Source organism: Hyla sarda, chromosome 12 (assembly GCF_029499605.1).
Source record: "Hyla sarda isolate aHylSar1 chromosome 12, aHylSar1.hap1, whole genome shotgun sequence".
NCBI classification, from domain to species: domain Eukaryota; kingdom Metazoa; phylum Chordata; class Amphibia; order Anura; family Hylidae; genus Hyla; species Hyla sarda.
Window position 1 is genome coordinate 65,081,245 of NC_079200.1, and position 25,378 is coordinate 65,106,622.

At 42.3% G+C, this 25,378-nt stretch overlaps 1 protein-coding gene across 2 annotated transcripts in view; it reads right to left on the reverse strand.

The window, feature by feature from the left end:
- Nucleotides 1-24,504, reverse strand: part of MYT1 (myelin transcription factor 1) — a 67,732-nt gene extending 43,228 nt beyond the window's left edge. For both annotated transcript variants that reach the window (XM_056548349.1, XM_056548348.1), the window contains exon 1: nt 23,998-24,504. The gene's annotated coding sequence lies outside the window, so the exon portion shown is untranslated. The remainder of the gene's footprint in view (nt 1-23,997) is intronic.
- Between the last annotated feature and the right edge of the window lie 874 nt (nt 24,505-25,378).

Sequence of the window (25,378 nt, forward strand, 5' to 3'; positions counted from 1 at the left end):
TTGATTTAAAAAAAAAAAAAAAAAAAGTTTTTCACCGGAGTACCCCTTTAACTGCCCTGTGTAGCTTCTCTTTTTTTTTAATGGAAAAGTTACTAAACAAAAAGGCAAATTACAATTACACTAAATGCATTTCTTACTACACTGTATTAAATAAACATTACAAATCCTTATATTAAAGTCATATTTTGTATCCTAGTAACCATGACTGCCCATACAGTGAATACAATATTTGTTGTGTTTGATAATGTAAATAAATATGGCACAATAGCTTTTTTTGTGCATTTAACACATTACATTTATGGGATAATGTTGCCTAGGAAGAAAACTACATCTCGTCTTAAAACAAGATCTCATGTTGAGATGTTTACGTAGAAAAAAAAAAATACAAACTGAAGGTTGCTATTGCCATGCTTATGGATGTCTAAAGTGCAGTCGCCACATTTTTGGCAGTAAAAAGAATTATATTACAAACTATGCGGCAAACTGCTGCATCTCTCCTTTTTAGGATACATTCAGATGTGATGGATTTTTTTCAATGTTCCTTGATACAGATGACATAAAAATATATTCGTCATCTTTGTTTACTAAACACATACACAAAAAAGACTAAATGACTAAAGCACCATTGTTTCCAATAATGGTAAATAGTGTACTAGGCGAAGAAAAAAAGGCATCAGGAGGCTCCAATGTGAGCTCAACACCCAAGGGCCAATATAAACCTGGAACACGCCAAAGCTAACATGTCTTACATGTATAGTGTATATAGAGTTAAAAGAAAACTAGTGGAATTCGGCTGTCAATGTAAAGCAATATGCAGATATTCAGTTACATAAAGATCTCATTTCATCTGACCTGCAGGAATTAGGAGCAGAGAAAGAACAATGCGTTCAGCTCAGTGTGTGACAATGGTTTCCGTACACTGGTGCACAACTTTTTTTTACAGTATAGTATAAGAAATCATAAAAATATTTTTCCTGCTACCCGTGTTATTATATGATGTATAGGTATGTAGTCCGTATGTCATCTCAAGAAGGAAAGATTTACCAAAACTGGTGGAATGCCAAAATGCCTAAGAGATTTCTACTCTTTTTATACAATTTTATTTATTTATTTTTTTCTAAAAGCTGTTTGTTTGTTATAGATAATGGCTTAATTGCTCTGTGCATCGGTTTTGTCTGTACAATGTTTTAGGTAGATGGTACATGTCACAGTGACATCCACATGATGCCAATACCCAACTTTGCCTATCACACTGCTCTGCCGACTTCTTTCCATAGGGCATCCTGGTGCCATTTCTTTCCCAAGTAAATGACGCAAACACCCTCAGCCATCTACATGAGGGAAAATGCAAGTCACCAAACCATAACATACTTTCCACTGCTTTATGCTCCAGTTCTGATACTCATGTGCCCAATGGAAGCACTTTTGGTGGCGTACAGAGGTCAGTATGGGCATCCTGAATGATCTGCGGGTACACCACCCCTTACACAGCAAGCTAAAATATTTTGTGAAATCCGATAAATTTCTATCATAGACAGCAAGAAGTTTTTTGAGCAGTTAGCTCTACAGCAGCTCCTCAGCCTAGGTGGGCTAGCCTGCACTCCCCAAACGCATCCTTGATCCTGTCCCTGGTTACCAGTTCTCCTTTCTTGGAGCATTTGTGGTAGGTAAGTACTAACCACTACATACTGGGAAAACCCCACCTGGGAACTGACTGATCACTTGCTGCCTAATAAATCCCAATCCCTGACAGGCACCAATAGTACCTGATAATCCATGTTATTCCCTTTACCTCTCAATGGTGATAATATTATGGCTGATTGGTGTATGTATACAGTGATAGTTTGATCTGAGCAATGTAACATCACAGTAGCTTTCATTTCACCAGATAGGGGAGGATGGACTATTGTTGCTCTTTAGTGTCCTGAAATTCATAGGATACAATAGGCCCAGATCAGTACTAAAAGAACAGTGTATCAATTTAGCCTTTCAGCTAAATGCTGGAGTCATGCATCAATGTGTGCTTTATGCAGGAGTGAATCAAACCTCATGAGGCCATAATATTAATCATCAAAGTGCAGAAATAGATTTTCTCAGTCACTCTCCGTGTGCACACATCCATCCTTCCCTGGAATATATTTTCCACACTTGCTTGTTCTATTATTATTCTGCATGCAGTAAAAAAAAAAAGAGGAAAGAAAATTGATGCAGGAAGGCGTAAAAGCACCAATAGGAGGGGGCGCCTTACAATCTAGCGCATTGTAACAATAAATTATTACTCCATATTCCTCTACCTACTTCTTCGCTGATATTTGTGGCCTGCAGGCAAATTAGGTAGAAAATGCATTGTTAGCATGCAGATGGGGGAGAGGGAAAAGAGGTTTCTCCTTATTATGTTTGCAGTTATTGAAAATAATGTCCTTCTAGAGACTGCTCTTCACATCTTAGCCACAGAAACCGGATTTCCAGCTTGTACTAGCAAACAGATATTTTTATAAATATACAAATGACTAATGCTCTGATATGTAAGGATACTTTCACGCTACATTTTGCATTGACCATTTGCTTTATGCAGTTAAATCATTGTGTGTAGGGCAAACATATGAGTATACCCCCATTCAACCAGCAGAGGCCATAAATGTTCTTTTGGCTTTCTTCAGGCTGGTATATATGACTATAATTGTTTTCAGAATGGGATAGCACAGGAAACTGCATTATTCTATAGAGAGGCATCATAAAAAAATTAAATATACTGTATGTATCAAATTTGAAAGTGTAGGGAGAGCACACATGGGGGAACTATATCACCCTGATGGCGCCTGCAGCGAGGTCTGCGGTGACCTCCAATAACAGTCTCCTGCGGGGTGCACGTACAAGAGATGAAGTATCAAATAAAATAAAAATAGAAAACGTAGGTGCACTCACCGCAAGGTAACGACTGTCGCATCTCGGTGTCCGGTATCGGGTAGCCGGGTCACGGCATTCGGCACTGGTGTATGGTGGCGCTCAGAGGCAACGCCGGCAGTTTCGCACGATAGTGCGTGCTTCTTCCTGGCCGAAAGAAGCACGCACTATCGTGCGAAACTGCCGGCGTTGCCTCTGAGTGCCACCATACACCAGCCCCGAATGCCGTGACCCGGCTACCCGATACCGGACACCGAGATGCGACAATCGTTACCTTGCGGTGAGTGCACCTACGTTTTCTATTGTTGTTTTATACTGTATGTATATTCTTTTACAATGGGAACCAATACCACCATGTGCTTATACAGTGGAAAATCTGGAAAATCTGATATATACCATAGAGGAACGTGAATCCTGTGTTGTAGAAATATACAAAACATAGGGGATTGGTGTAGGGTTGTGGGGTCCTCGCTGCGATCTTGAAAAGACTTCTGAAGACTTCTGACTGGTGGTCGAGTAGGCACTGTCTAAGGGACTACTGCGAGATAGCTGAGAACTGCACTCAGACCCCAAGTGACTATACACTTATTCCCTAGGATAGGGAATAAGTCTTTATAGTGGCACTAAACTACTCTACATACAATGGTAGTTTAAACAGATATAAGGGAACTAAGGAAATCAAAGAGCCATGGGGCACCTTATGCCTCAGTGCAGGCCTAAGCCTATGGTGAATGCAGTTTTTTGTTATTAGTATCGTTGAGTATAGTTAATTTTATTAAAAGTAGCAAAGTAGCATATTGTTTAATATATTTAACTGAATATTTGCCAATCGGTGTATTAAAAAACATCTTTGAAACAATTGTAAATAATAATAATTATAAATGTGTTATCTACTATATAAACAAATATTTGTGGATACATTAGGAACAATGCAATGAATTTATGAATATTTTCCTTTCTTTCTTTCTTTTTTTGATGTCCTATTGTGAGGCATGCGGTGAAGATGAAGTTAATGTTGTAATGAAAATAAATAACAGGTCACCTTCGGGTGTATATTCAGCCTGTAAATGTCTTTCTTCTTTATTGTCACTGGGAATACATGGCACAAGAAATATGTTATCTGCTCAGAGGGGAGGGAGGACGGGACAGAAGGAGCAGAGCAGCCTCTGACAGCAGGTTGGGAATTGAGGAATAGGCAGGTGGGTCAAGTGGTCTTTATCTCCTGTCACTTTATGCCTCTGTTACCAGGGAGCAGACAACAGACATTAAGCATCCCTCTGTCCCCTGATGACAAAGTAAAGGTGACAAAGGGGAATTAACTTACTACTGGGATGACAAAGAAACTTCCATTCTGCAGCCACACCTTCCCTACCTGGCTCGACCTAGCTCCCCCGAGAATTATCTGTCCATCTGCCATCCCCCACAGTGTAGAAACGAAAACAATATGCTTATGGAATAGGAAAGATCTCACTTCCATCAAACATTAAGTGCGCTCAACTTTCAGAAAGCTGCCGAAATGCAAACATGAGTAAAGAAGCTTTCCTGTCACCTGGAAATGTTCTATTATCCCATTACGTTAAAGGCACCTGTCCTGTCCTAAATAAATCTTATCCACTGTACTTGTGCATACATTCTTCTTCTTGTTCCATGAGTAACTTTAGCTGTCTACTATGCTCATTCATAACATGCAATAGAAGTTTTGTAGTTTATTCAAGAGGGGGAGGGGGGTAGCTACTGGTACCCTCTGGCCAGTACTGACACATGGCAGGGGCAGGTGGTGAAGAATAATTACCCTTTCTTATTACAAGTCCTACAATTACCAACAGACCTCATGTTACAACACACAGGACCCGCCAATAATACTAAAGCTAATTGCACCTATTAAAACTCCCTAAGGTTGCAATACTGCCACTGGGATAAGATTTGCGCTATTCTATCTATTTATTGCGGAGGTAGTTCTTGGATTATCAGAACTTGCAAGATGGGAAAATCCTGCGATAAATTGTGAGACATATTTGTTTGTTGATAAGAATAAACAGAAGAGAACAATTGTATTTGACCAACGGAAATCTTTTATATTGCTGTGGAGGCTTTAAACTTGCCTATAAATATAATGTCTCCTGCTTTAGCTTGTGCTAAATGAGCATAACCAACAGGCCTAACAGCTTCCAATATAAAGAGTTATGTGCAGGCCAGATTGGTAATGACATGCACACAGACACAAGTGAAATAATCATTTCATTATCAGACGTGGCTTCCTTTGCAGTCGTATCACAGTTGTACCTACCCACTCTCGAGATGTAAGGATAACCCTCCCTTCCCCACCAACGCCACCACATCATGGGTTATCATCAGTCCCTTTACTGCCACTGTTTAGTTATTTTTCTCCCCTAGCACTCTCCTTCATTACTTTGTCTCTGATTTAGCATCTGAACCCTTTCACATTTAGTAATAACCAAATGCAAGCTGTGTACTTTAATCTTCCAAACACAGGCACACTGCTGTGAAAATCATACACACTCCGCTCCCTGGCATTGCATGCCCCCATCCTTTTCCATTTATATGCAAATGCTGACCTTTCACCCCAGCTGGCTACACGAAGAATTTTCCTAAAAATGCAAATAAAAGCATGCAGTCATTTTACCCTCCTCCAATGTTTTATCTCTTTTTTTTCCCTCTCACTCTTTCCGAGTGTACGAAGGGCTAAGCGTAGATGGCAGCAATAATTATTTTTATGAATCCCAGCATCTATAGAAAAGAGCTCTCATCTGTATTGCCTTCTGTGTGTTAGTTATGAAGCTGCTGTAGAAGCAAGAGCGCTTTGTCCAGTTTTATTTCTAGGAAATGGAGCAGCTGTGTTTAATATTTGTGTTGATTTTAATAATGACCATTGGTGCGGCTACGTAAATGGAAGTGGCGCAGCATAAAGATGGGATTTATTTGAGTAGTTTATCAGTAGTTTATGTATATATGTTTCATATATCTATAACTCTTTATAATAATCTATATCTTATTCATAAATCTGACAGAAAAATTATTTGATCCCCTAATGATTATTATATGTTTGCCCACTGACAAAGAAATGATCAGTCTATAATTTTGATGGTAGGTTTATTTGAACAGCCACAGAATAATAACAAAAAAAAATTCAGAAAATGCATTTTAAATAAAGTTATAAATTGATTTGCATTTAAAAGGAACCAATCATCAGATTTGACCCTATATAATGCTTGGCAAAGCGTTATATAGGGTAAAATCTTTTTTTTCACCATTCCCGGGGGATGCTCCTGCCCCCAGGGATGGTGAAGATATGAAGTTATAAACTAGTCACCGCCGCCGCCGTAAGTAGTCACCTGGGCGGGGAGCTCTTCTCACCTACTCCCGTTCTTCGGCCGGAAGCGACGCCCCCTCCGCTTGATTGATGGGCAGCGTCATCACTCTGCTCCGTCTGTTCAGTGAGCGGAACAATGACGCGGCCCATCAATCAAGCGGAGGGGGCGTCGCTCCTGGCCAAAGAATGGGAGTAGGTGAGAGGAGCTCCCCCCACCCAGGTGACTACTTACGGCGGCGGCGGTGACTAGTTTATAACTTCATATCTTCACCATCCCTGGGGCAGGAGCGTCCCCCGGGGATGGTGAGGACAACAATTTTACCCTATATAACGCTTTGCCAAGCATTATATAGGGTAAAATCTGATGATTGGTTCCCTTTAAGTATTTGATCCCATATTAATCATCAAGATTTCTGCCTCCCAGGTGTCTTTTATACTGGTAACAAGCTGAGAATAGGCGCACTCTCCTAAAGGTATAAAAGACACCTGTCCCCAGAAACAATCAATCTATCAGATTCCAAACTTTTCACCATGGCCAAGACCGAAGAGCTGTCCAAGGATGTGAGGGACAAGACTCTAGACCTACACAAGGTCAAAATGGGCTACAAAGCCATCGCCATGCAGCTTGGTGAAAAGTTTACAACAGTTGGTGTGATTGTTCGCATGGAAGAAATACAAAATAACAGTCAATCTCCCTTGGTTGGGGGCTCCATGTACAGGGCCGGCTCTGCCTATAGGCGAAATAGGCAGCCGCCTAGAGTGCACTCTTGATGGGGGCACCACTCTGCCCACGGCAATAAAGTTAGCCAGCATCCGAAGCACCCGCCCACCCAGCTAAACCCTGCCACCCCAGTAGTATGGTGATTACATGAGGAGGAGGTTTGTTACAGTGTGTCCCCCAGTAGTAAGGAGATTACATGAGGAGGGGGTTAGTTGCTGTGTGTCACCTCAGGTGGGGCGTGTCAAAGGACTGAGCCTATGGGTGGGGTCAAGGGGTGGCAAAATTTACTTTCACCTAGGGTGGCAAAAATCCTTGCCCCAGGCCTGTCCATGTAAAATCTCACCTCATGGAGTTTCAATCATGAAAACCGCAAGGTATAGGCACAGAACTACACTGGAGAATCATGTCAGTGATATCAAGGCAACTGGAACTGTAGTCAAACACTACACCAAGAAGGACTGAAATCCTGAAGTGCCTGCAAAATCCCCTTCTGCACAAGAAAGCTCATGTACAGGCACGCAGAAGTCTGTTAATAAACATGTAAATGATTCAGAGGATAACCGGAAGAATGTGTTGTGTTCAGATGAGACTAAAATTGAGCTCTTTGGCATTAATGCTGCCTATGACCCCAAGAAACCTAGTGGCCAACTACATGAAATGCCTGACCTCTGTTATTGCCAACAAGAGTTTTGCTAAGGGGTCAAATACAGACTAAAATGCAAATCAATTTGTAATTTATCTGAAATATGTGTTTCTGGATTTTTTGTTGTTATTCTGTCTCTCACTGGTAAAATGAACCATAAAACCAATAAAATAATAGACTGATCCTTCGTTTGTCAGTAGGCAAACATACAAAATCAGCAGGGGATCAAATAATTTTTTACTTCACTCTATATGTTTGCATGCACTTCCTGCTAGACCGTGTATATAGCAAAGGATTATGTATAGTACAGTGACCCCCCGACCTACGATGGCCCCGACATACGATCATTTCAACATACGATGGCATCTCAGAGGCTATCGCATGAAGGCAGCATCAACATACGATGATTTTGTATGTCGGGGCCATCGCATAAACGGCTATCCGGCAGCGCAGACTGCTTCAGCTGCCACCGGATAGCCGTTTACGGTGCCCCGTGTGGTGCACCGATGATCACTTACCTGTCCTCAGGGCTCCGGCGCGTCCTCTTCGGGATCCCCTGCATCGTCGGCGCTCTCCTCCAACATCATCACGTCGCTGCGCACGCTGTCCCGTCATCCAATAGGAGTAACAATGTGATGGCGGCGACGGAGAGCGATGATATCGGGGAAGCGGAGGCCTTGCCGGAGCGTTGGGGACACCCCGGGGACGCGGCGACAGCGATGGATGGCGACATCCAGGGCAGCGGTGACGAGCGGTGATGGTCCGGAGCGGCGGGGACACGTGAGTACAACCTTTAATACCAGTGGTCTTCAATCTGCGGACCTCCAGATGTTGCAAAACTACAACTCCCAGCATGCCCGGGTTGTAGTTTTGCAACATCTAGAGGTTCGCAGGTTGTAGACCACTGTCCTATACATTACATTGCACGGATCGCTCAACATACGATGGTTTCAATAAACGATGGTCCATTTGGAACGGATTACCATCGTATGTTGAGGGACCACTGTACATAAGGCCTAGACTGCCTATGAATAAAGCCCTCCTGTACTACCAGAGAACAGAATTTAAGTACCACACAAGTGCCCATATGAGTTCATAAAGATAACATATCACCAGGAGAGGTTTCTTGGCAATTGCGTCATCTTTAGATTATGTTCTAAAATTGAATTAGTGACCATTCTGCTTCAGAACTAGAGTTGCCTTGCCTGCGCTTAGGATCATATAGCCAGGAGGGAGGGTATGCTCTAACCCTCTATTGGGCATGTTGTTCAACATCAATAGCGTACCTGGAGCACTAGTTCAACATTAATAGCGTACCTGTAAGACAGTCTAATATGGTGATCTCCATCCTGTGGCTCTCTAGCTGTTGTGAAACTACAACTCTTAGCATGCCCTGACAGCCAACAGCTGCCAAGTGTTGCAGTTTCGCAACAGCTATGAGCCACATGTTGGACAAAACTGCCCTAATAGGTGCTTGATCCAGATATATTAAGTTGGAGCACTACAAATACAGAGCTCCTTTATCTCTGGTTAACCGGTCCATGACTTTGTTGCAGCCCTGTCATTGTATACAATGATGACGTAGGCAGCTGTTGGAATGAGTGTCAAAGAATCCTCTGACATTTTATACAGTACTGTACATTTCTGACCTAACGCATCTCATCCAGTCACCATGTATGCCCTTTTAAGATTGCTTACCTAAGAACCCCCTCCATTGCTAATTGTAATACGAAGACTGAAATCTGCCCAGTACTACTATGTAAGTGCGTTCAGAATCCACAGCCTTCAAATGTCAACTGTTTCCTAAGTGACAACAAGTAAAACATAAATTAAATAGGAAATGATTTGTGTGCAGTACCCTGCGGCCAGAAACCAGGACACTGACCTGTCATACAATTTGGTAGTTTTACTTATCCCACAAATGACAGCTGTATAAGGCAGGTCTATGGAGGGTAAATTATAACAAAGCTGTACCTACTACTGTCACTTTCCAGATAAAACTTCATCTTTCATTCTCACTTTCTCCAAGAGTCTGTCTGTATATACAGTCATGGCCGTAAATGTTGGCACCCCTGAATTTTTCAAGAAAATTAAGTATTTCTCACAGAAAAGGATTGCAGTAACACATGTTTTGCTATACACACGTTTATTCCCTTTGTGTGTATTGGAACTAAACCAAAAAAAGGGAGAGAAAAAAAGTAAATTGGACATACCAAACTCCAAAAATGGGCTGGACAAAATTATTGGCACCCTTAATGTAATATTTAGTTGTACAGCCTTTGGAAAAAAATTACTGAAATCAGTCACTTCCTATAACCATCAATAAGCTTCTTACACCTCTCAGCCGGAATGTTGGACCACTCTTCCTTTGCAAACTGCTCCAGGTCCCTCTTATTGGAAGGATGCCTTTCCCCAACAGCAATTTTAAGATCTTTCCACAGGTGTTCAATGGGATTTAGATCTGGACTCATTGCTGGCTACTTCAGAACTCTCCAGTGCTTTGTTGCCATCCATTTCTGGGTGCTTTTTGATGTATGTTTGGGGTCATTGTCCTGCTGGAAGACCTAAGATCACAGACACAAACCCAGCTTTCTAACACTGGTCTGTACAGTGCGACCCAAAATCCGTTGGTAATCCTCAGATTTCATGATGCCTTACGCACATTCAAGGCACCCAGTGCCAGAAGCAGCGAAATAACCCCAGAAACATAATTGAACCTCCACCATATTTCACTGTAGGTACTGTGTTCTTTTCTTTGTAGGCCTCATTCCATTTTCAGTAAACAGTAGAATGGTGTGCTTTACCAAAAAGCTTTATCTTGGTCTCATCTGTCCACAAGACGTTTTCCCAGAAGGATTTTGGCTTACTCAAGTTCATTTTGGCAAAATCTAGTATTTCTTTTTTTTATGTCAGCAGTGGGGTCCTCCTGGGTCTCCTACCATAGCGCTTCATTTCTTCTAAATGTCGATGGATAGTTGCGCTGACACTGATGCTCCCTGAGCCTGCAGGACAGCTTGAATATCTTTGGAACTTGTTTGGGGCTGCTTATCCACCATCCAGACTATCCTGCGTTGACATCTTTCATAGATTTTTCTCTTCTGTCCACACCCAGGGAGATTAGCTACAGTGCAATGGGTTGCAAACTTTTTGATAATGTTGCACACTGTGGACAAAGGCAAATCTAGATCTCTGGAGATGAACTTGAGTGTGTTGATGTTTTTCCACAATTTTGGTTCTCGAGTCCTCAGACAGTTCTCTTTTCCTCTTTCTGTTATCCATGCTTAGTGTGGCACACACACAGACACACAATGCAAAGACTAAGTGAACTTCTCTCCTTTTTATCTGCTTTCAGGTGTGATTTATAAATTGCCCACGCCTGTTAATTGCCCCAGGTGAGTTTAAAGGAGCATCACATGCTTGAAACAATCTTATTTTTCCCCAATTTTGAAAGGGTGCCAATAATTTTGTCCAGACCCTCGTTGGAGTTTGGTGTGACATTATGTCCAATTATGTCACTGGTATCAGTTTATAACTCTTCATGCAAAAAGTTTAGTGATCTTTTGAATTTAAAAACAATACTCTGTATATATATATATATATATATATATATATATATATATATATATATGATTCTAACTTCCAGGCTACTGCTAAAGAGAATTTAGAGTGAATCTCACACAGGAGAAGTGGCTATTGTGTAAGTTGAACCAAAATTTATGAGAATTTAGGCTAGGTTTCCACTTGTTTTTTTTTTTCTGGCAGTTTTCGGAAAACTGCCACTGCAGTTTTTGAGCCAAAGCCAGAAATGTATTCAAAAGGAATAGGACATATAAAGGAAGGACTTATACTTCTCCTTCCTTATGGATCCACTTCTGAATTTGGCTCAAAAACTGCAGTGGCAGTATTCCAAAAACTGCCAGAAAAAAAACAAGCGGAAACCTAGCCTTATAGAAACATGTAGTTGGCAATAGCCCTATAACAATAATAATAATAATGATAATAATTCTCATCACAGTAATTTGTATCCACAATTTTATACTATCATTTTCTAAAGTAGTTTTTCCTATTTGTATCAAGAGTTTATTTAAAAGCCGTTCTTATCGACTATGGTAACATGATTTGTTGTTATTTTCAACTGATATGATGTAATGTCAAGTCTTTTTTTTGCCTTGTCACCACATATGAATAGTATTTATACACATTGCTTCAACTTCCACTTGGGTTGACCCACTGGTTTATGATTTTGAGGACTGTCGAAACTTCCAGCTTGTCTATGGTTGTTCTCTTATTCATTACACTTTTGCACACATAACTGTCATTGCCAAGGATCAGGATCTTCTCATAATGTGCCCAAAACTAAGATGAAGTTTCAGTCTGATCATTTGTATGCACGGATATTTGATTGGTATCTACCAGTTCTGTCATTTTATCCAGTGAAGTTTGTGCACTATGGTTTACCTTGTTGTCTACACAGACACCATATACACTGCTCAAAAAAATTAAGAGAACACTTAAACAACACAATTTAACTCCTAGTCAATCACACTTCTGTGAAATCACACTTTCCACTCAGGAAGCAACACTGATTGACAATCAATTTCACATGCTGTTGTGCAAATGGAACAGACAACAGGTGGAAATTATAGGCAATTAGCAAGACACCCCCAATAAAGGAGTGGTTCTGCAGGTGGTGACCACAGTCCACTTCTCAGTTCCTATGCTTCCTGGCTAATGTTTTGGTCACTTTTAAATGCTGGCTGTGCTTTCACTCTAGTGGTAGCATGAGACGGAGTCTACAACCCACATAAGTGGCTCCGGTAGTACAACTCATGCAGGATGGCACATCAATGCGAGCTGTGACAAGAAAGTTTGCTGTGTCTGTCAGCATAGTGTCCAGAGCATGGAGGCACTACCAGGAGACAAGCCAGTACATCAGGAGATGTGGGGGGAAGCCGTAGAAGAGCAACAACCCAGCAGCAGGACAACTACCTCCGCCTTTGTGCAAGGAGGAGCACTGCCAGAGCCCTGCAAAATGACCTCCAGCAGGCCACAAATGGGCATGTGTCCACTCAAACGGTCAGAAACAGATTCCATGAGGGTGGTATGAGGGCCCGATGTCCACAGGTGGGGGTTATGCTTACAGCCCAACACCGTGCAGGACGTTTGACATTTTCCAGAGGACACCAAGATTGGCAAATTCGACACTGGCGCCCTGTGCTCTTCACAGATGAAAGCAGGTTCACACTGAGCATGTGACAGAGTTTGGAGACGCCATGGAGAACGTTCTGCTGCATGACCGATTTCGGCGGTGGGTCAGTAATGGTGTGGGTGGCATTTATTTGGGGTGGGGGGGCACACAGCCCTCCATGTGCTTGCCAGAGGTAGCCTGACTGCCATTAGGTACCGAGATGAGGTCCTCAGACCCCTTGTGAGACCATATGCTGGTGCGGTTGGCCCTGGGTTCCTCCTAATGCAAGACAATGCTAGTCCTCATGTGGCTGGAGTGTGTCAGCAGTTCCTGCAAGAGGAAGGCATTGATGCTAAGGACTGGCCCACCCATTCCCCAGACCTGAATCCGATTGAGCACATCTGGGACATCATGTCTCGCTCCATCCACCAACGCCACATTGCACCACAGACTGTCCAGGAGTTGGCGGATGCTTTAGTCCAGGTCTGGGAGGACATCCCTAAGGAGACCATCCTCCTCCCCATCAGGAACATGCCCAGGGGTTGTAGGGAGGTCATACGGGCACGTGGAGGCCACACATACTACTAAGCCTCCTTTTGACTTATTTTGAGGGCATTACATCAAAGTTGGATCAGCCTGTAGTGTTGTTTTCCACTTTGATTTTGAGTGTGACTCCATATCCAGACCTCCATGGGTTAATAAATTTGATTTCCATTGATAATTGTTGTGTGATTTTGTTGTCAGCACATTCAACTATGTAAAGACGAAAGTATTTCATACGATTAGTTCATTCATTCAGGTCTAGGCTGTGTTCTCTTATTGTTCCCTTTATTTTTTTTGAGCAGTGTACATGAGTCTACCAAAATAGAATTTAACCTGGGTTGGGTCTCCCTTCAAAAAAATTATGTATACCTCCATTCTTTGACATTAAAAACATATCATTAAGATTTGATCACTTCCACGCAGCCATGACATGTGTGCACATGAAAAATGATGAGTATACAGCCATAGGCGGAACAATTGCTTGATATATTAAATATACAGTGGAAATGATATGGAAATGATATTCAATGTGGAGACTCTCTAGTCATTAATGTGCTTTAAATATTTAATGGGAGGAGATATAGTGTAGGGGACAATCTCAGTTACTTTCATAGAAAGATCTGATATACAACATCTATAATATGTCATCAACCAAACATTTTTATTTATTTATACATTTTTTATATGGGAGTCTATGGGTAACGGATGGCCTGTATCCGTAAAGTAATCTGTCAGAATTCAGTATACATTTTTTTTCCATGTTTGTTTAACACATAACACCTTACATCCTATTACATCATTAACAAGTTAAATAATCTGTAAAATAAAAAAAACACTTGCTGTTGAGTGTTTTCAAAGTCCATCACTTTTAGCTTAAGAATTATATCCAGAAGATGAGTAGAACTTCCTTTAAACAATTAAATCAATTGCTTAAGCTGCAGTTTATTAGGGTAAAGGCTAAGAAGAAAGGACACCTTTGCACTCCATTTAGTTGCTTCCTGTATTAAGCAAATTTCCTTTAATTTGTTAAGAGAGATTGATAAGAAAAATCGGTTAGAATTTCTGCTCTCTGAGATAGAAGCAGGGAAGAGTGTAGACAGTTGGGGGAAAAGTGTAGACAGTTGGGGGAGAATACATGGAGGGCAGCTCACACAGGCTGTAGATAGAGAGTAATGCACACAAAAGGCAGTTTGCAGTGTAACTTACGTGGGCTATGTACAAGTGCAGAGAAAAAAACAAACTCAAAGGGCAAACTGTAGATATCTGAACAAATTCGGACCTCACATCCAGCAAATATTACTAGAAGGACACTCCTATTTGAAACTTGACACCAGGTGGTCTGAAAATAATTTAAGGAGTGACGACTACAGACTGAAACTTAGTTCAACATTTTTCACTCAAGATAACCAGTGGCATATGTAAAATTTATTTTCAATATTCTAAAGTTGTCCATAGCCTTCAAAGGGGTACTGCACTGCCCCAGCGTTTGGAACATTTTGTTCTGAACGCTGGATGCAGGCTGCGGGGGTCGTGATGTCACGCCACGTCCCCTCAATGCAAGTCTATGGGAGAGGGCGTGGCTGCTGCCTCCCGTAGACTTGAATTGAGTGGGCGTGATGTGACTTCACAAGGGGACGTGGCTGTGAAGTTGCGATTCCCCAGCCTGCACCCAGCATGTTCCGAAATGTTCAGAAGTACCCCTTTAACTCTTCCTACTCTCACAAACTGATTAAAAGATGAGTCATCATCTTTCCCAAAATCAGCACACTCCTTCCTGTTCTTTAAACTATACCTCAAAACTTTTGATCTCCTACTTCATCTACCTCTTGGCATCAAGCCACTGTTTTGCCAAATAACTGCTTACTCATTCCCTGAAATACTCTGTGCTGCTGTAAACATTTTTTGGGATAACGCTAACACAGTTGTACCAATGAGGGGTATACCTTAAAATCCATAGCCAGAGGACCTATTTTGTTTTTCTATGGACAACAACAGGGCTTGGAAGAGCAAAACCAAGCAGGAAATGAGAAGCAGATGTGTTCATTGTGCAATCTGGACAAGCTGATTATAAATGTAATGGCAATTGAGGCAGGAGAGGGGCTGCTGATCCAGTAAATGCTGGCTTTTAAATAAATTACAGTGAAGGGATCAAAAGAAAAAGGGGTTAAGCATGGAAGATGTGTAAAGCTGGAAAGTGTGTGCACTGAGTAAGGGGCGGGATTCTGCAGACTCAGCTACCTCTGAGGATCATGTGACTTCCAGCAATAATTCAAAAGCATCTAGTGCTAATTCACCCCTATCTAATAACAGAGCTGCCATTGGATTTCTTTCTTTTCAAACCAGCATTAAAAAGCTGAACTGAAATGAGGAAGGAGGAAAATTGATTTTTTTCCCATCCAGAAGATATTCAGCAGTCCATTGCCTGGCAGATATTTCTTAGCAGGAAGAAAAGTTCTCTCTGGTTCGCTATCCGGAAAATGCATTGTAGCTGATTCAGCTTTGTTTTCAGCATAAAACTCTTAGCTAAATAGGGTCTTATCTGTCACCAGTAAGAATAATATGATGTATATCAAGATGATTTACTTAGGTTTAATAGCTGTATTTGGCACAGCATGCTGGGAGCTGTGGTGTATCTCTAGATGACACAACAGTTATTTCATGCTATATCCTAGGATGAAGTCGAAACAATAATAAAAATATGGAGATGACTGAAAATGTCATTTTAATGCGGCTCACTGATTCCAAAACATTCTTTGCTAGTACTTAAATGGCAATTTCAGTATACCAGAATAACAGATGATCCATTCAGCATCCCACTTATAAGGAAAGAACATGATGCACTTTGGGGGCCATTGCTGCTGAGTCACTGATTGCACAATTCCGAGTGGCCAGAAAGCCTTGATATGCATAGCCGATGAGTAATACTGCCTCTCAGTTCACCGACGAGTTTCTGTAATTCCTTACTTGTCATCATGAGTCAGTCATATTTGATGAGAGTATCCTACCCATAAGAATGGAAAGTGCCCACATTGTCACCTTGTAATTTCAGGAGCTACTCTAACTTTTACAACAACATGAAATGGTGACAGTGAAAGGACCTTTTTTCTTTCTTACAATCTAGAAGCAATGTTTTCATTGAACTGATATCAATGGATTCTGCTTTCCATGGAGGCTCGAGCCTCATGGTTCCATCAAAGATTGTTCTTTCTCTGAAACCCCAGCCTCCTTCTTCTCTTGCTGCTTTCTGTTTATTGGTCTCTGGTGAAGTCTCAGCTGTTTAATTCCCAGTAATTATGGATAGCTTGAAACGTCTGGTGAAAAGTCACCTGGTCCTACAAGCCACCTCCCAGCCCCCCGTAACCTCGCTTCGAGTGATGAGCTGTGAAAATCAGCTCCTGGCGAGTTCATTTGTAAAACAATGGAAAGCAGAGCCTGGAAAACTATAAAAAGCTTATGAATGTATCAGGCAACAAAGGGAGATTGAGATTGTCAGGCATTTGTCCTTTACGCCAACATAATGAAGACACAAGTAGAGCTCCAAAGAAAGACACTTAACCCACAGCGGTGCTCCAGAGTTTTCTTATACTCTCTTGTATATTAGTGATATGAACAAGCTGAAAGAACGATTACTTCACATTAAGCTCATATTTCTCCACGTTATATATATTATACAAATTTCACTTTGGTATCATTGGTTGGAAAGTAATAGAGATTTGTTACTTTGTGTATCAGTCAATATGTCTTCGTGACATAGGAATGTCCACATACATGAACCATGAACACATAAAACACATGTTCCTATGATTCCTTCTCATAGGTCAATAATGACATAAGAGGGCATAACTAATATGAATGAAACTAGGATACAGCTGAAAATAATCTTCTTACTTACCACCCATTAGCACTGATACAGTGAGGCTTATGGTCATAGAAACTTATATAGATATAATTCAGTGTAAAGATAATGACACAAAGGCCACACAGTACCAGCACTCACTGCACATATAGCGTCTTCAGGTTCCAAACGTGGACATCACCCGACGGGATCCTCGGCAGGAACAGGGAGCGCTCATGGAGGAGGCGACTGCTGGCTATTTCGCGCTAAGAAAAGCGCTTCATCCGGCCTCTGAGGCCGGATGAAGTGATTTTCTTAGCGCGAAACCGCCGGCAGTCGCCTCCTCCCAGAGCGCCCCCTGTTCCTGCCGAGGATCCCGTCGGGTGATGTCCACTTTTGGAACCTGAAGACGCTATATGTGCGGTGAGTGCGGGTACTGTGTGGCCTTTGTGTCATTATCTTTACACTGAATGGTACTTCCCTTTATCTTTTCCCAGCACCACCGCACACAGCTCTTATCATACATCATAGAACACCTGTCTGTTTGCCGTCCCACTAGTGACTACTATTCACAAAGGGGCATCAGACTGATAAGCGGTGCCACCTCAGAACCTCTTGCATAAGTTTGTATAGATATAAGACTAAAGAATGAAGCCTCTGTATTTTCATCGCTCAAGACTCTCAAAGAGGTCTATCATTTCTCAAAGTATCTAAAAGCAAAAGCTAGTAAGTCAAATAACATGCCTCTAATGGAAAACCACTGAATAAAGCATTAAGGTGGAGCTGGTATCCACAAACAACAACAGGAGCATTTTTGCGGCGTCAACTAATGATTGACTTATCAGTAACTAGTAACATCATCTACATCAAGGCATGATACTACCAACAAATACCACATCAGCATGGGAAAGAAAACCAACGACAATGAAGACAGTAGGTCAGATTTACTATTCCAAAAGTCTGGTTTAATTTTGTGCCAAAAACTGGTGTACATGCTTTCTACCTTCTTGTGGGGGAGATTTATCAAAATCTGCACAGAGGAAAAGTTAAGCAGTTGTCTGTAGCAACCAATCAGATCGCTTCTTTCTATTTTATAAAGGCCTTTTGAAAAATAAAAGAAGCAAACTGATTGGTTGTTATGGTCAACTGGTCAACTTTTCCTTTGCACAGGTTTTGATAAATCTCCCCATATGTAAATTAAAGACTGTCTGTGCCTCAACAAAGGAGGATGACGTAGCAGAAAAGGAGGGACAGTTTAGCAGAAAGGGGGTGTGGCTAGAAAAGTTTGACACAACATTTTGGCATAAAGTAAGCCAATGGGTGGGGTCACGTTGCACAAGATTTATCAAATTCCACAAGCCACTGCAATAAATTTGGAGCATTTATAGGGCCCATTTACAGTGAGGAACGTCAGCAAGACATTTCCTCAGTGGATCTGCGTGCGCCATTTAAAATGGTCCAGATCGGCATTTATTGTCTGGGTCAATCTGCTATGGACATAGGCGCTGTCCTATTGACATACAACACTTCTGTGAGAATCCAATTCCTATCTGGAAGTTCTGTCACGTAACTTTCAATATGTGAACACAGCAGCAGAATTCCCATTGAAGGCAATGGGAAGATGCTGCAAGCAGAATCTCTGGGAGCTTAGACTGGTCCGTTTAAAGGGGTTATCCCTGAAAAAAACTTTTTTATATATATACCAAATGGCTCTAGAAAGTTAAACAGATTTGTAAATTACTTCTATTAAAAAATCTTAATCCTTTCAGTACTTATGAGCTGCTGAAGTTGAGTTGTTCTTTTCTGTGTAAGTACTCTCTGATGACACCTGTCTCGGGAACTGTCCAGAGTAGAAGCAAATCCCCATAGCAAACCTATTCTACTCTGTGCAGTTCCCGAGACAAGCAGAGATGTCAGCAGAGAGCACTGTTGCCAGACAGAAAAGAACAACTCAACTTCAGCAGCTAATAATTATTAGAAGGATTGAGATTTTTTAATAGAAGTAATTTACAAATCTGTTTAACTTTCTGGAGCCAGTTGATATATATATATATATATATATATATATATATATATATATATATATATATATATGTATAAAAGTTTTTTCCTGGAATACCCCTTTAAGAAATCTTCCCCAATATATTCCTCACTGGAACCGATTTATTTTTATGGAAAGGCTATGTATTTTGTGCAACTTTCCTACAAAGTAAGTTTCTATTCTCATAGACAAACAACACTAAACAAAGTATTGGCCTATATGTTGGTTCTTACAAGATTTAACATTTAAAAAGCCCTGATTTATTTTCTCAAATTAAAATGTCTTTGTTCCTTTCTTTTAAGGGGTGTTTTTTTATTAAAGTCTTAAAAGTTGATCTTTCCGAGTAAATATTGTTTCGCTGTGGGGGTAATTTAAAGAATAAAGAGAACTAGAACTGGTAGACAAAAGACATCTGTAAGCTTAGTAAGAAAGTGAATGAGTGAGTGGGTAAGTGGATGACTATAGGACTGTATATAGGACATACCACTGACTACAAGACTCCCATCCTGTCCAAATTGCATCCTGTCTAAATTAAAAATATATAAAAGTAAAATCCACCAAATCGGCAACACTAACGCACCATTTGTTTGCAAGACTTCTATGGTAATTTGCTGGTACCCTGCTTCTACTGACACAAAGAAGGAATCGTGGGAGAAAAATAAATGCATTCGAATATTCCAGATCCCTCAAGGTACTGAGGGATCATGATTTGCTTGTTTGTGATGAGGGATTCCATGGACAATATGGCCAAACAGTTTATAGTATTGTAATGAGGGTTGCAATCCCTATAAAGCAGGGATTCAGTGCTCCCAAGGGAGTTGCTCTGATTGGTCAGGCAAAGTTAAAGGCTTAGCCTGGGGCTCTGTACATGTAGGTGGGAGGGGGACGGTACCCTTCTTTTGCCCTGGGCAGTGTGGCGTGGATAAATTCGACATCACATTTATGGAATGCCTCACATAAAACATAACAGAGGTTAGCCTCTATCGAAGAAATGTTACTATCTTCAAACTATACAATGCCAAAAGAAAACTAAGCACTGCTGCACAAGCACACAAATTCTCATCTAGATGACCACCCCTACTGCATCTCTATTAAACTTTCCTTTTAGCGTTATTAATATATCATTTGGACTTTTAGCGTTCTACAGTTTTCTTAAATATACCGTATTTTTCGCCCTATAGGACGCACCGGCATATAAGACGCACCCAATTTTAAAGGTGCAAAATCTAGAAAAAAAAGATTCTGAACCCAACAGTGATGTTCAACCTGCGGACCTACAGATGTTGCAAAACTGCAACTCCCAGCATGCTGGGAGTTGTAGTTTTGCAACATCTGGAGGTCCGTAGGTTGAAGGCCACTGGTATAGGAGGTAATACTCACGTGTCCCGTCACCGCTCGTCACCGCTGCCCTGGATGTCGCTCCATCGCTGTCGCCGCGTCCCCGTGGTGTCCCCGACGCTCTGGACGTCTTCTTCCCCGGGATCCACGCTCTCTCCGTCATCACGACACTGTCATCACGTCGCTGCGCACGCCACTCCTATTGGATGACGAGACAGCGCGCGCGACGACGTGATGACGACGAAGGATCCCGGCACGGAGCAGACACCGAGGAGGCATGTAAGGTCCCTCCCGGTGTCCTGTAAGCTGTTCGGGACGCTGCGATTTCACAGCAGCGGTCCCGAACAGCCCAACTGAGCAGCCAGGTTAGGGTCACTTTCACTTCAGACGCGGCGGTCAGCTTTGATCGCCGCGTCTGAAGGGTTAATACAGGACATCACCGCGATCGGTGATGTCCTGTATTAGCCGCGGGTCCCGGCCGTTGATGGCCGCAGGGACCGCCGCGATAGGTCTGTATTCTCTGTATAAGACGCACCAACTTTCCCCCCCCAGTTTTGGGGAGGAAAAAGTGCGTCTTATATGGCGAAAAATACGGTAATAAATACAATGATAGACAAAACCAACAGAGCCATGTGTCACCTAGTAATCCCCTAAAGCAACATAAAAAGTAGCACAATGTCTATGAATAAAATATGATATTAAGTAATAAGTACATATAATGAGTCTGCGATTATGTACAAAGGGTGTTTATAGGAAATCTTTGTGTAGCATAAACAGAAAAAAAGTTCACAAAATACATAGGCATAAAAAAAGTGAAATAAACCATAAGTACAACCAAAAGGAGTTGAGCCCATAAAACAGTTTTACTGTAAGTAATCCATTAGGACACCTCAAGACGTGTTGTAAAGACCGCAGATAGGAAATAATATATAATCCCGTCATGTGATATCTGGGCCTATACAGTGGCCCCTCAAGTTACAATATTAATTGGTTCCAGGACGACCATTGTATGCTGAAACCATTGTATGTTGAGACCAGAACTCTATGGAAACCTGGTAATTGGTTCTAAAGGCACCAAAATGTCATCCAAAAATAGGAAAACAGTGAGAATTAAAGAAAAATAAGTAGATAACTAATATAGATAAAGCAAATCCTTCAATATAAAAGTAAGAAAGATCTGCTGGAAGCTGTAAATCACTGTCTATGTCAGTGTTTACCAAGCAGGGAGCCTCCAGCTGCTGTTGCAAAACTACAACTCCCAGCATGCCCGGACAGCCAAAGGCTGTCCGGGCATGCTGGGAGTTGTAGTTTTGCAACAACTGGGGGCACCCTGCTTGGGAAACACTGGTCTATGTACAGGACAGGAGCTTCTTCAGCGTCCTGTACAGTACACAGTGTACTAAAAAAGTAATGGAGTCGCCCTCACCTGGTGTCTAAAGGAGCAGCTAACCCTGGTACAGGTAAAGAGTACAGAACATGTAATACCTCCCTGTACTGTAGGGTGCGCTACCAGATACCAGTCAGTGCATGCACTTCAGTAATACAGGTAAAGAGTACAGAACATGTAATACCTCCCTGTACTGTAGGGGGCGCTACCAGACACCAGTCAGTGCATACACTTCAGTAATACAGGTAAAGAGTACAGAACATGTAATACCTCCCTATACTGTAGGGGGAGCTACCAGATACCAGTCAGTGCATGCACTTCAGTAATACAGGTAAAGAGTACAGAACATGTAATACCTCCCTGTACTGTAGGGGGCGCTACCAGACACCAGTCAGTGCATACACTTCAGTAATACAGGTAAAGAGTACAGAACATGTAATACCTCCCTGTACTGTAGGGGGTGCTACCAGAAACCAATCAGTGCATACACTTCAGTAATACAGGTAAAGAGTACAGAACATGTAATACCTCCCTGTACTGTAGGGGGCGCTACCAGGCACCAGTCAGTGCATACACTTCTGTAATACAGGTAAAGAGTACAGAACATGTAATACCTCCCTGTACTGTAGGGGGCGCTACCAGGCACCAGTCAGTGCATACAGTTCAGTAATACAGGGGTTTTACCAGCAAATGCCCATTCTGATTGGTCGGTTGACACGTTTCACAGATCTGGACTGTCTGTACATTGTATGTTGAGTCTGGTTTCAACTTACGATGGTCCAGAAAAGACCATTGTATGTTGAAACTATTGTATGTTGAGGCCATTGTAAGTTGAGGGATCACTGTATACACTCTACATAACTGGCACATTGTTTTATAGTCTGTCAAACTTAATAGGAGGTAGTAATGCAGGGGTCGGGCCATTGTGTCCTTTCCACACATACACACGCATAGGCAAATGGTGGCCTTGTTGCTTGTAGTGCTTGCCTCTCATCCCACAATAATCACAGGATACAAAGCATTATGGCATTATGGGGCAGGGAGGCTGCTCCCAGCTTTGGTTTCTATGACAGCGTAGAAGGCTCAGAGTGCAAACCTCTGATTCCCGGATTCCAGGTTCTTTGTTTGCCATTAATTAAAGTGACCATATGGAGCAAGCTGATAATGGAAGCAGATGATCCAGAGGAGAGGGGAAAAATGAATTTGGAGCAGGAAAACTGTCCTGAAAAGGATTGTGTAGGTCTATGAAGATTTAAACATGGGCTGGGGGGAGGGGGTCTGACAATGGATGTCAGATATTGTTCTAGAGGCGATCACACAGATGACAACTTGCTGGCACTCGGGAACAACCTAGCTGGTTCAACACTACAACTGGTGGAGAAGAAATAGTGACCACTAGGACGGCCCAATAGACTCCATAAAATATCCACACCAATAAACATCCACAAGCATAAATGCACAATAAACCAAATGACAACACATCTTCACCCGACATACTCTGCATACACAATATAACAATGTATCACTCCCATTCCTCACCTCTCATCTCCCCTCCCCCCACAGTGTGCATTGTCCTCATTAAGGTGTTCCTGGTACATAAACTTTACATTGTAAAATAAAAGAAGTGAATCCTGGTCCAGTAAACTCTACTGGATGAGCTGCAGAGCAGGTGAGGAGAATTCATGTCCCACACTACATACATACACAGGCAAAGCAGCAATGTCAGAGGCATGGGAGGTGGCTTTGTCTCCCTGGAAGTCTTTCTCCATTTGTGTTGTTGCTCTAAACATCTCCATTAGTTACATCAGGATTTGCCTGACCCAGAAAATCACTCAGGGCCCCCAAAAAGACAACATCAAGCCCCCCTTCCTGCAACTCATCCATAGAGTTTCCTCAAGTAAAAGTCCTGGCTGAAGGGGTGTGGAGGGGATTCCTATGAAAATAACAAGAGTGCTCCCCCATACAGAGTCCTAGGTCATAGAGGAGGTCGGCAACAACCCGGAGCTGTCCACGGTGCTGAAATGCTGCAGCGCATTGTGTGGAGCACCCAACACACTGGGACTTACCTTCTTCACAATGACATCATGGGGAGCAGTCAGAGGCTGTGCATGCTTACAGGGCTGCGATGGAGACCAGTCCTCTCTCTGATATTAGGATGTTTTTGTGGCTCCCCCTTAAAGCCTCCTTGCCCTTCCTCTGAGCAGTTCTGCAGGCTGGGGGCTCATTCCTTTATTGACCAAGCTCATGGGCAGCCCGGGCTCACGTAGGGTGGGGGTCTCCAGAACTCCAGCCTTGCAATGTATCTGTTTACTCTCCGAGGTGAAGGAAATTTACAGTACAGCATCAAAAAAGATGGAGCAGCTGACTTCCTCCGGGGAGAGTGGGCCGGCCCAGCTCCTCACATCCACCTATTACAGCCTGTGCTCCACTCAACAGAAGGTGCCCGGATCAACCAAGCTGATTAATAATTAATATGCAAGATCGTTGGAGCTTCTTCAGTGGGGAGGGCACCCAGGGGGGTGTGTGCATAGCACAACTGTCACTGTCACCACCCCTGTGCCATGACAGCTTTTGGTACAGTCCAATAATTTCTAATAGAAAGACTCAGCGGATGATAGATGCCTTGTGTATACCACGACCAAGGGAAAGTTCTACTCACGGTCCATATCTGCCAGGCAGGGGTGACCTTCCCTCCCCTCCCCCTGAAACCTATATCCAACTTTGCACTTCTCCTCCATGACCCCCCCCCCCCCCCCCCCCACTGCCTTCCCAGCAGCCCCTTAAAGTCCTAGCAGCACAGTAAACAACTACACATGTCAGCAGCAGCAGCAAGAAAATGGAGTATTTAACTCTTTGAGGGTCACACCCTTGCAACCAGTCTTACTCCAGGGATTTTTTTGGTCAAGGCTGAGGACTCTGAGCACCCCTGCCAGCATATTTATTTTATTTTTTATTTTTTATTTATTTGCAGAAATTTGTATTATGATCCTGCATGCTACACTTTAGTTCAGTCATATAGGTGCAATGTTAAAAAAAAGAAAAGCAAATGCAGCAGGATTCCTGCACAGATCAGCATGTAGGAGCCCACCCTGCCATAATGGACAGAGAAGAGAGAGAGAGAGAGAGAGAGAGAGAGAGAGAGAGAGAGAGAGAGAGAGAGAGAGAGAGAGAGAGAGAGAGAGAGAAAGAGAGAGAGAGAAAGAGAGAGAGAGAGAGAGAGAGAGAAAGAGAGAGAGAGAGAGAGAGAAAGAGAGAAAGAGAGAAAGAGAGAGAGAGAGAGAGAGAGAGAGAGAGAGAGAGAGAAAGAGAGAGAGAGAAAGAGAGAGAGAGAGAGAGAGAGAGAGAGAAAGAGAGAGAGAGAGAGAGAGAGAGAATCCACCAAATTAGACAACCACCGAGGCAAACAATGGGCTGTACTACACAGATCAACCTAAACAGATACATACA